This window comes from Ipomoea triloba, chromosome 13 (assembly GCF_003576645.1).
Source record: "Ipomoea triloba cultivar NCNSP0323 chromosome 13, ASM357664v1".
Lineage (NCBI taxonomy): Eukaryota > Viridiplantae > Streptophyta > Magnoliopsida > Solanales > Convolvulaceae > Ipomoea > Ipomoea triloba.
This window is the reverse complement of record NC_044928.1, coordinates 7,745,090-7,756,978: the sequence shown is the minus strand read 5'-3', so window position 1 is coordinate 7,756,978 and position 11,889 is coordinate 7,745,090. Positions and strand designations below refer to the sequence as shown.

The 11,889-nt window shown below is 40.6% G+C and overlaps 1 pseudogene; it reads right to left on the bottom strand.

Annotated features, from left to right (window-relative positions):
• Positions 1-5,820: 5,820 nt before the first annotated feature.
• LOC116002944 lies at positions 5,821-11,138 on the bottom strand (annotated as a pseudogene).
• Positions 11,139-11,889: the final 751 nt, after the last annotated feature.

Genomic DNA, 11,889 nt, shown 5'->3' with positions numbered 1-11,889 from the left:
AATAAAATATTCTTCATCCCTTATAACTTTTGTTCTCCTACAATATTTTTATATTTAAGAATAATACTATATTTTTTCTCTATTACATCTAGAGCTGTCGAAATGGATCAGTGGGGTTGGGCCCGCTAAAGCCCACTAAATACAGGCGCATAAGGGAGGTCGGCCCGCGGGCCTTGGCGGGGGCCCGCAAAATTTTAAAAGTTTTTAGTTTAAATTTAAATTAATATAAAAAAGTAATAAGTATATACTAAAATAATTTGGATAGTTTAAACATATAGTAATGCATTTGTAATTTTTTAACACAATAATAAATTATAATAAATAATCAAATACATAATGTGTTAATTCATAAGCCAATAACAAATCATTTATACAATGGACTAATTATATATATATATATATATATATATATATATGTATATATGTATGTATATGTATATGTATATGTATATGTATATGTATATATATATATATATATATCTATATATATATATATACATATATATATATATATGTATATGTATGTATATGTATATGTATATGTATATGTATATGTATACATATATGTATATGTATATACATATACATATACATATACATATACATATATATATATGTATATATATATATATATATGTATATGTATATGGAAGGTTCAGGTGCGGGGAAGGGTTCCCGTGTGGTTGTGCAGTTACACACCTTAAACATTACAATGGCGCACCTTAAGTACACAAACCACGCACCTTATGCACAGAAACAAAACACTTTAAAAATACAAACCATGCGCACCTAAAGCTTTAGGCCGACACATCTTAAGTATATAAACCACGCACCTTAAGTACACAAATCACACACCTTAAGAACACAAACCACGCACCTAAGGTTTTAAAATGGTGCACAGTAAGTCTCAACAACTCACTCACCTTCACTCACCTTTAGCATACAAATCACGCACCTTAAGAAAGAAAACAACACACGTTAAAAAGGGAAACCACAAACCTTAAGCTTTAGGTTCACTCACCTTGAGTTTTACCACTGACGCACCTTAAACACACAAACCACACACCTTAAGAAGGAAAACTACGCACCGACGTTTCAGCAGCATAATAGCTGTTTTTGGGCTTATCCAGAGAGACAGAAACACCAAAACAGCTGCCAAACATAGCACTAGGCACAATATAGCACAAAACCAAGCAGCCTACCTATCTAGAAACCATGCGCCATCCTACTGAAAATTAGGCAACATAACAACTATTTTTGGGACTATCTAAAGTGACAGAACCACAAAAACCATAGCCCATCACATCAAACACACCACAAAGACACACAGGCCAACCAAAACACATAAGCTTACAAGCCAAACAATAATACAAGTCAAAAAGCATAATAACAAAAGGAGAAGTCTAACATAAAACAAGATCTCGTAGGCCAGCGACTTCACCTTGGGCCGCTTCACTTCCACTTTTGGATTCACTTCGGCAATTTCGCCTCTGGGCAGCTTCACTTTGAGCGGCTTCCCTTTTACTTTCGGATTCACTTTCGCAATTTCACCTCTAGGCAGCTTCACTTCCACTTTCGAATTTATTTCAATAATGTTCCGCTTTCTGTTGCCATTTATTATCTCAAGGATGAGCACATTGATTACAATGAATTTGTGTTCATGATGAAAGATACTAACATTAGCATAAAGGGGTTATAGAAGAGCATAAGCAATACGCTTAGTTCACGTAAAACTTGATCTCCAGAGTCTCACAACGAGCAATGCGCTTATATGCTCTAATCATAGCTCTGATATACTCTGATCTACTGTCAGATGCGAGTCATCAAAAAACAAATGGGTTTAGTTGTACAGTAGGGTTTAGGATTAGGATTTTTTTTTTAACAAGAACAAGGTTATTTATTGAAAATATTAGCCAGGCGAAGGGAAAATGTGAGAGTACATACACTTATCATTTTAAAATTTAATAGATCGGATCTAGAAGTATATCAGTATAGACTTTAGATCAAAGATCCAAAACAAGTTTCTAGAAGTATATATCTAATACACGTACTGATTTTAGACTTGAGATTTAGCGGACACCAGCGTCTTCAGGAAGGAGAACATTTTGTAGAGAGAAAATGGGGTTTCGTGCGTTCGTGCGGAGAGAGATGGGGTTGGTAGGATTAGGGTTTAGGGTTTGGGGTTTGGGGTTTTAGGGTTTTTATGTTTAGGTTTAGGGTTTAGGTTTTGGGAATAACGGTATTCCCACAAGACCCAACATGTTCTCTTTTTATTTCGGTAATGCACTTTGTATGCTTTCAGTCCCAAAAGTTTCCTTCTTTCGTCCAAAATAATGACTTCATCAGGTTCTGTTTTAATCCACTTCCCCCATATTGCCTTCCAACATATCAATTACCAGTCGAGAATTGGCTATTGTCCGTGAAACAGTAATAGTGTAACATATTGTCAATCCAGTATGGTAACAGTTTAGGTGAATATTCGTAAGCGAATGGTACTTCTAAAATTGGTGTAGGGGCGCATGCGATCTTGTCGCTGAGGAGCTCAAAAAGCTCAATGTCATTCAGAGAGAAATCAGTTGCCATCGATACTAGTAAGGTCGTAAAGGCGAAGATTCGGCGTCGGGGTGGAGAAAACAGCGCAGAACAGCGGGCAATCAGCGGAATCGAGGGAAGCGGAGCAATTAGCAGGGAATCTCTTGGGTTTATGGTTCGGGGTTTAGGGTTTAAGGATTTAGTGTGTAGGTTTTTTTTTTTCTTTTTTTTCTTTTTTCAAGCTTCAAATGCAGGTATAAAATGTAGTATAAAATGTAAGAAAGGTACATCAAATCTGTACTAGTATAGTCAGATACTAAGTATACTAGATCGAATAGTCTGCACAATCTGTAGATCGTATCTATACTATATACTAGTAAGTATCTAGTCTAATCCAATCATCTATATTCGAACCTCCTGCGCTTGGTAGTCTAATCCAATCGTCTATATTCCAACCTCCTGCGCTTGGTAGTCTAATCCAATCGTCTTTATTCGAACCTCCTGCGCTTGGCAGCATTTCGTGGATGTTCCCGACTAAAATCGGGAGCATCCATATCTTCTGGTGCAACCGTTAGTTCCTCGAGATCCGGGTCCCTCAAATCAGCTTGGAAATGTATCTTAAGAAGAACCAAATCAATTGAGGGGAAGGGAGAGTTTAAATGATGTTGGGTTGTTTGCATGTGGGAGTAACAGTACTCCGACATTATCCACCCGGTCCTTCTCTGCATACGGTAATGGATTTTGCACTCTTTAAGCCCCAATAGTTTACTGGCTTCATCGCGGATTATGACTTCAGATTCTGATTTTAGCCATTTGCCATCATACTCCTTCAATAAGGCAGCAACTCAGGAGAGTACTCGAATGCAAATGGAACTTCAAGGATTGGAGTCGGGACACAAGCAAGCTTTTCACTTAAGAGCTCAAGAAACTCAAGGTCACTGAGATCAACTACTACCCTTAACTCAAGCACCAAGATTGGCCGGAGAAACCAATGGAGGCAACCTGCGATGAACAGCGAAGGGCAACTATCGGCGATTGTGACGAAACTCTTCTCCAATACTGTGTTAATTTCCATTTAGAATCAGTAGAGGCAATTAAAGAAATTGAAAATCAAAAGCAAATAGGAAATTAAAACAGTGTCGAGAAGCCAAGATTCGGAGTCATAAAATGATAAAATGTCTTGAAATCAAAAGAAGCTGAAAGAGCAATGCGCTTAAATATGCTCTGATCCTAGCTCTAATATGCTCTGATCCTAGCTCTAATATGCTCTAATCATAGCTCTGATATACTCTGATCTATTGTCAGATGTGAGTGATAAAAAGTAAATGAGTTTAGTTGTACAGTAGGGTTTATGGATTTTAGGGTTTTTATGTTTAGGTTTAGGGTTTAGGTTTCGGGGGTTTTTTCTATTGATTAAACTCTGATCTGTACAAATTATCAAATCTGTACGTTACATTTATTACTAAGTATCTATTCATGTATCTGTACATAGTACTAATGAAGTTCAAACTACTCTGATCAAATCTCCCGCTTAGCAGGATTTCGGGGATATTCCCGATTAAAATTGGGAACATCCTCAGTGTCTTCACGTGTGATGGATATCTGCTCAAGCTTAGGATTTGTCAAATCAGCTTTGAATTGAAATTTTATAAGTACAAAGTTTTCCAAATCAATTGAATTGCAGTTCAAAAGAGATTTGGTTGGTACCATGTAGGAGTAAGAGTATTCCCACAAGACCCAAATTGTTCTCTTTTTATTTCGGTAACGCACTTTGTATGATTTCAGTCCCAAAAGTTTCCTGCTTTTGTCTAAAACAATGACTTCATCAGGTTCTGTTTTAATATACTTCCCGCCATTTGCCTTCCAACATATCAATTACCAGTCGAGAATTGGGTCTTGTCTGTGAAACAGTAATAGTATAACATATTCTCAATCTAGTATGGTAACAGCTTAGGTGAATATTTGTAAGCGAATAGTACTTCAAAAATCGGTGTAGGGGCGCATGCGATCTTGTTGCTAAGGAGCTGAAAAAGCTCAATGTCATTCAAAGAGAAATCAGCTGCCATCGACACCAGTAAGGTCGTAAAGGCCAAGATTCGGTGTCGGGGGTGGAGAAAGCAACGCAGTATAGCGGGCAATCAGCGGAATCGGGTGAGGGTGAAGTGATTAGCAGGGAATCTCTTGGGTTTAGGGATTTAGTGTTTAGGTTTTTAGGTTTTTAGGGTTTTAGGGTTTAGGGTTTTAGGGTTTTTTCTTTTTTCTTTTTTTTTTTTATTTAACAAAAACAAAGAATCTTTATATACTAGAGGCCAATAGTTCTGAGAAAAGAGGGTAACAACATTAAACTGTTTTAGAACTCCCAAACCAAGAAAACTTTTCAGAAATAATGAGAGGGAGGTTTCTAAGAAGACATTCCAAGAATGCTTATTAATCCATTGACATTCAAAAGGAAACCAAAAGGTCAAATTTCAGAAGATGAGCATTGTCTAAATCCACATCAAGTTAAAGTGGCCCTGGGAAAGTCCCACTCTCCCTCTGTTCATTCCATTTTTCAACCCATTCACCTGGGCAAAGTGCCCAATAGTACCTAGCGAATTTCTCAAAGTTACCAGCCTCCCCACCTTTAGCTGCCACACACCTGTGAAACTCAACGTAGCTTGTGAAACAATGCCTAGTCTGGTTTGTTGTAGGGAATCGAAACTCAGCTGGAGCAGTCTTCAGTTCAATCTCGACCATTGATGATGAACGGAGAACAAAATTTTCCTTCCTGTGGTGCGCAGCCAGCACGAAAATACAGCCGGTTCATCTTCTTCAGATGGGGCCTCTGATCAATATGGATTTCAAGTCTTTTAGCAGTGGGCGATCCATATATACCATCACCATATCGGTACCGAACTCTGCTTTAACACAGTAGCAACCAGGAAGAGCCAGAGAAAGGATTCTCTGCGGTTTGAGGTTAGAAGTACGAATAGAGATAAGAGCAATAGCTGCTATTCCCTTGGGATGGAGTGCAGGAGGGGTGCCATAGGGGTTGACGAAGAAGTCATTAGTGCTGAAATCAGTATCATCCATTATTTCTGAAAGGAAAGGAATGTTGAGTTTTTCTGAAAGGAAATGAGTGTTGGGTTTTCTAAAATGAAAGGTGAGTTATTTAGATCAACTAAACTTGATCTCCAGAGTCTCACGACAAATAATGCACTTATATATTCTCTGATCCTAGCTCTAATATGCTCTGATTTACTGTCACATGTGAGTCATAAAAAACATAAGTTTAGTTGTAGAATAGACTTTTTTTTTTCAAAATAAAAATTTATTAATATACAAAAATAAATGTCTTACAAAAGATGGCCCAAAAGTGACCATAAATCAAATAAGGCCAAAAGAAATGACCCAACCTAAACTAATGAAATAATAAATTAAAGAATGGACCCAAGCCCAAAAATAGTAGCCCAAGTCTAAAGAATGAAAACTTAAAAAATAATTGCTCAAGCTAATTGTAGCCCTAACATAAAGAAATAAAGAAATAATGAAATGAATAAATGCATGAAGCTTGTGAGCAGCCCAAGTCTTCAAGTACGTTGTCAAAATTTCGGCAGCATAACGACTATTTTAGGGGCTATCCCAGAAACTAAACAGCTGCCAAACACACCAAAACCAGAACAAAGCACTAAACCAAGCACCTTGCGTATCAGCTAAGCACCATGCCCCGTCCTGCCGCATCCGGCAACATAACACCTATTTCTAAGAAAACAGTTGTAATGCATACCAAGCACATCACAAGGCACCAAAACCCACCAATCCCATAGGCACACAGGCCACTCTGAAAACAAGATGAAATCATAACAAATAAGTAGAAAAATCCACCATAAACTAAAAGTGGCAGCAAGCCTAAAAAAACATCGGCACGCAGGCCAGCAAACAGCAAACCAGAGAGCAGTTCAGAACCAGAAACCCCAACGGGATTAGCTACTATGGGCCAGCAGCAAGCCTGGACTAACCGGCCAACGGATTTGAAAAATTTCTACCCGTCCACCGTTAAGCCCGGGCCAGGGTGGAACTTCTTACCACAAGCACCGAGGTTGAGGCATGGTCCATTCAAAGAAAAACCCACAAGGGCAAAACCAAGATAGCTCGTAGACCAAACACACCTCAGAAGGCCAAAGAGAAATAAAGATGCATATAATGAACATGAACAATGCACACCTCTAATAAAATAAAATAAAATAAACTAGCAAGTAGAAAACAAAGACTTATTGAATGAATGAATAAAAAATTGTTCAGAAAAAAAGAACGAGACACGAACGAAAAGTAAACACGTCAAGCATAGCCAACCCCACCCAGAACCCAGAAGGGGTTCAGCTACTATTAGCCAGCAGCAAGCCTGACTAGGTCAACAGATTTGAAAAATCCTGCACGACCACCGCTCGGACTAGGGTGTCTCTTCTACCACCGACACCTGCGTTGTTGAGGCTAAACTTAGCATAAAGCCAAGCCATCATCGCCTCTAAACCAAGCAACCAACAGAACCAACTTTCTTTCACAATCTTTTTCCTTTTTTCAGTTTTCATCATTTTCTCTTTTTTCTTTTTCTTTTTTCTCATTTTTTTTCACTTTTTCTCATTTTTCTCATTTTTCTTTTTTTCTCATTTTCCAATTTTTTTAAAAGGCATCTTATGCATTTATCAAAATCAGATCAAGGTAGATCATAATCCTCAAAGAACACAGAGGGGACATCATCATGAACAATCAATGAACGCACCCTCGGAGGTAGGGCAGACACAGTATGAAACCTAAACTCCCCATCTTTACTCCTAACCCAATCTGCTAAGGCAGTCACGGGTAAATTACCCTGCGACAGACATTGAAAAACTGACACAGAGGCACAGGAACAAAGAAAACGGAGCAGTGACACATCGGAATCCAAAGACCAAGGAATGGGAAAAGAGGTATCAACATATCCCTTAAGCTCAGACATCGCATACTCTAAAATCAAAGATGTAAATCCCTAGGCTAAACACCATTCAAGACAACAGAACAGTACTCGAAAAATATCCCGAAACCCATCAACTACTGACATGGCCAAGCCATAGCAAACCCAACCCCCCTAGTTACGCACCAAGGCAGCAATTCCACCCAAAGACTCAGAGTATGCCATATTGATCTTTAGAGAACCAGCTGGCGGAGGATCCCATCTAATAACATGAACAATGCACAAAGGTACATGCGAGTCCATATAAGACAAAATGACAGACCAGTTCGGCGGCAGAATGTGGTCCCTTGGCCACCGCCTAAAGACACTCAACCATCCACTTTGCCACACCATACACCACTCGTGGCACACTAGGCGATCCCCTACCATGCATGCATGCATTTTTGTGTTTCCACAACTCCCAAAGGATAAGATAAGGTAACCTGCAAACAACAAAGGAAACAAGATGATTACGAGCAAGCACCCGCCTCCACCCTGCCAACAAGGTCCGGAGACCATGATGACTAAAGTGAAGGCCCAGTGACTGCCTAAAAAACCGCCACACAGCCTTTGTTGTATCCCCTGTATAGAAAATGTGATCAATAGTTTCCCTAACATGGGATTGGCAACACCAGCACCTAGAAACTATAACGTGTCCAAACTTGGCCATAGCGTCGTCCATGGGCAAACGCCCGTGAAGCACCCGCCAGGTGAAGAAAGACACCTTAACGGGCAAGTGCTTGTGCCAGCAATTACTCAAAAGAGGATCAAAATTCACAAGTTCAGTCCTTAAAAGAGATTTTGCAGAGGAGAAAGAAAACTTACCATCTCAAGCTACCCGCCAAATGGGTATATCAACAATCATCTTACCTAAGCGGGACGTGTCCGCCTCCAAACCCACTGGCAGAAGGTCATCATAGGTGGACAAATTCAATTCCCCATCTTGAATAAAGCTGGACAGTAAATCACCAGAGTACTCAACGCTAGGGAAGTGGTAAAGGCGCCCTAGCGGGCCAAGTCCTGACTAGTTGTCCCACCAGAGATTAACATCTCCATGAGTCAGCCGCCAACCCAAGACCGCCTCCACCTCATCCCTAATGCTAAGCATGCGTTTCCAAGTATGCGAATCTGAGGACTGCAAAAGCTTTGCCACCGGGTGAACACGACTACAGTACTTAGCTCTCATGAAATTTCCCCATAGAGAATACACTGTGCGAAAATTCCACCACAGCTTCGCACTAGATGCTCGTACCATCAAGTCTAGATCAAGGAACCCCACACCACCCTCCTTTTTGGAAAGGGCTAGCATTTTCCATGACGCCCAATTGTAATGAGCACCCCCTGCTTGCCTTCAAAAGAAGCCTGCAAAACATCATTCTAGGTCCCGGATAACCTGTTTAGGAGGAGCACAAGCTGCAAAAAGGTGTAAGGGAATAGCCTGCAAAACAGAAGAGATTAATACCGCCTTCCCGCCTTTAGATAACAACCTACGTTGCTACCCAAGGCACTTAGCCTTCACCTTGTCCACCACAGATGAGAAATAAACACACTTTTTCCGACCAACATAAATAGGGCACCCAAGATATGTAAACGGGAAAGGCTTATGAATGCACCTAGTCACATCTCTTATCCTACGAATAACACTGCTTGAGGTACAAGGATGCATATAAAAAGCACTCTTAGGGAAGCTAACCATCTGACCAGAAATGCCCTCATACTCTTTTAATGCCCTAATCACCCTGCATATAGCCCCTGCCTACCAGTACTAAAAATAATAACATCATCTGCATACGCTAAGTGATGAATGTGAGGAGTACTAGTAGCCTGCGAGAATCTAGGGATACTCTCGTCCAAATGGACTTGAGCGATGAACATGGACAGAACTTCTGCAGCAATGACAAAAAGACTGGGGGAAAGAGGGTCTCCCTACCTCAGACCATGAGACAAGGTAAAGAAACCCTCCTTGACCCCATTTACAATAACAATATACTAGACATTAGAAACCGCACGATAGTCCAGGTTAATCCAGGCCTCACAAAACCCATTCTGCGCATCACAGAAACAAGAAAAAACCAAGAAACCCGATCATAGGTTTTAGCCATGTCCAGCTTCAGCGCTATATCCTTATTTCCTAGCTTTATACCATGACACATCTCAGAAGCAAGTAAAATATTATCAGTGATTGACCGCCCCGAGACAAAACTACTCTAGTGAGGCGACAATAACCTGGGGAAGACAGAAGCTAATATGAAAACCATTAGCTTAGTAACAATCTTACTGCTAAAATTGCACAAGCTAATGGGCCTATAATCAGCAAATGTCTCCGGATTGGCCTTTTTAGGCAACAAGACAATGGAGGTGTGGGTAATAGACCTGGTGAACTCCCTACCAAGGAAGTAACTCCTGACCATATCAACCACATCCCCTTTAACAATATCCCAACAAGCCTTATAGAATGCTCCATTAAACCCGTCAGGGCCAGCGGCACTAACAGAATTCATAGCAAACACAACATTTTTTACCTCTTCTTCCTCAGGTACAGCAGTAAGCCAGGCATTATCCTCATCAGTAACTAGACGCTTAACGCAGTCTAGTTTAGACAAATCAAAATTACCTACCTCTGCTGTGAACATACCCTCAAAAAAAGAGTCAGCCTGTTGTGCTATCACTTGTCTATCCTCAATCTAGTGCCTTGTGTCATCCTTAGCCTTATTGATGTAAAGTTTCCTCCTTTTCTCTTTTACCATCGAGTGAAAAAACTTAGAGTTCCTATCACCCTCCTGAACAGCCACCATGTGAGCCTTTTGTTGCCAGTATTCCTCCTCAATAGAAACCTGCCTCTACAACAGAGCCACACATTCCTTATACTCAATGAGGGCCCTATCATCATCTGGGTTCTGTTGCCCCACCTCCTCTAAAACCAGCACTTTATCCTCAAGTTCCTGCAACTTAGAAAAAATACCACCAAAGGTTTCCTTGCTCCAGGGAGCAAGAACCTTCTTTAACCTGCAAAGCTTAGTGGCTAAATATACATAGGTACACCCTCAATTGGAACCTCCCAACTTTCCCTCACCACACACAGGAAATCCTCATGTTTAGTCTACACATTCAGAAAGATAAAATGCTTAGGAACAGGTTGAGCAAATATGACCTCAGAAGTAACAAGTAAAGGACAGTGGTCAGACGTGGCCCGGGACAAATGTTGAACAGATGTCCTAAACAATGATTCCCACACCGAAGTGTAAAGAAACCTGTCTAAGCTCATCCAGATAGCAGACTCCCTACGCCTCCCATTCCACCAAGTGAAGCAGGAACCATAGGTAGTAAAGTCATTAAGGTCACACGTACTGACACACTCCCGAAAATTAGTAGTCTTCCTATGAGGATAAGGAAGGCTACCTTTTTTCTCATCCACACTTAGTAAATAATTAAAATCACCCACTACCGACCAAGGAACACCAGAAGGGACCCTGTCTAAAACTGAGCGTAGCTCAGCCCATAAAGAATCCCTTAAGCGTTCCCTAGTTTTAGCATACACAAATGAAACCCAGAATGCAGTAGGAATAGTAGCATGAATGCATGAAACAGAAATAGATTGATCAGAATCAGATTCAAAATTCAAAGTATGGTCAGAATTCCAAAAGAACCACAACTTATCATCTACCCCAGAAAAAGTAGAGTCAAAGCCAAGTCATAGTCTAAAGGAATCCAACCTAACATTATCATAGAAAGGTTCAAGAAGACACAAGATAAAAGGCATATGTCTTCTGAGCAACACATGCAATCTTTGAAAAGAACCACGCGAAGCAATCCCCCGCACATTCCAAACAAGAAATCGCATCATTAAAACGAAGGGGATTGAGAAGAGATAGGCATGCCAACTGTCGCACTACTCTACTCCTTACATACCTGAGATCTAGTGATCCTGCCACCAAATGGCACTTGAGAAGTCTTAGGGGGCGAGCCGTGGCCCCCCGCAAACTCCCTACGATGTCCCGCAAATTCAAATATAGCCACTCTACCAGCCACAGATCGGAAGAATCGCTATCATCATCATACGCCTCTCGGTAGAACCCCGTAACGTTGGATTGCTCCGACGTTGACCGAGTTCTCCGAGTGCATTTTGCCACCGGAGCTTTAGTGTGTTGAGCAGCTGTAGATACCGTAGGAATGGTGGCCTGCTCAGTGTTCAAGTGACACAAACCAGTCCCTTGTCCCTTAACTAGTGTCTGCAGTCCCAAAGATGTAGGAGCTGCAGAACTAGCATCACCCTGTGTAGAGCTATCCTCCAGCAGAGTAGGTGAAGAGTACGAGTCATCTGTACAAATCATCAAATTTGTACATTACATTTATTACTAAGTATCTATACAAGTATCTATACAGTACTA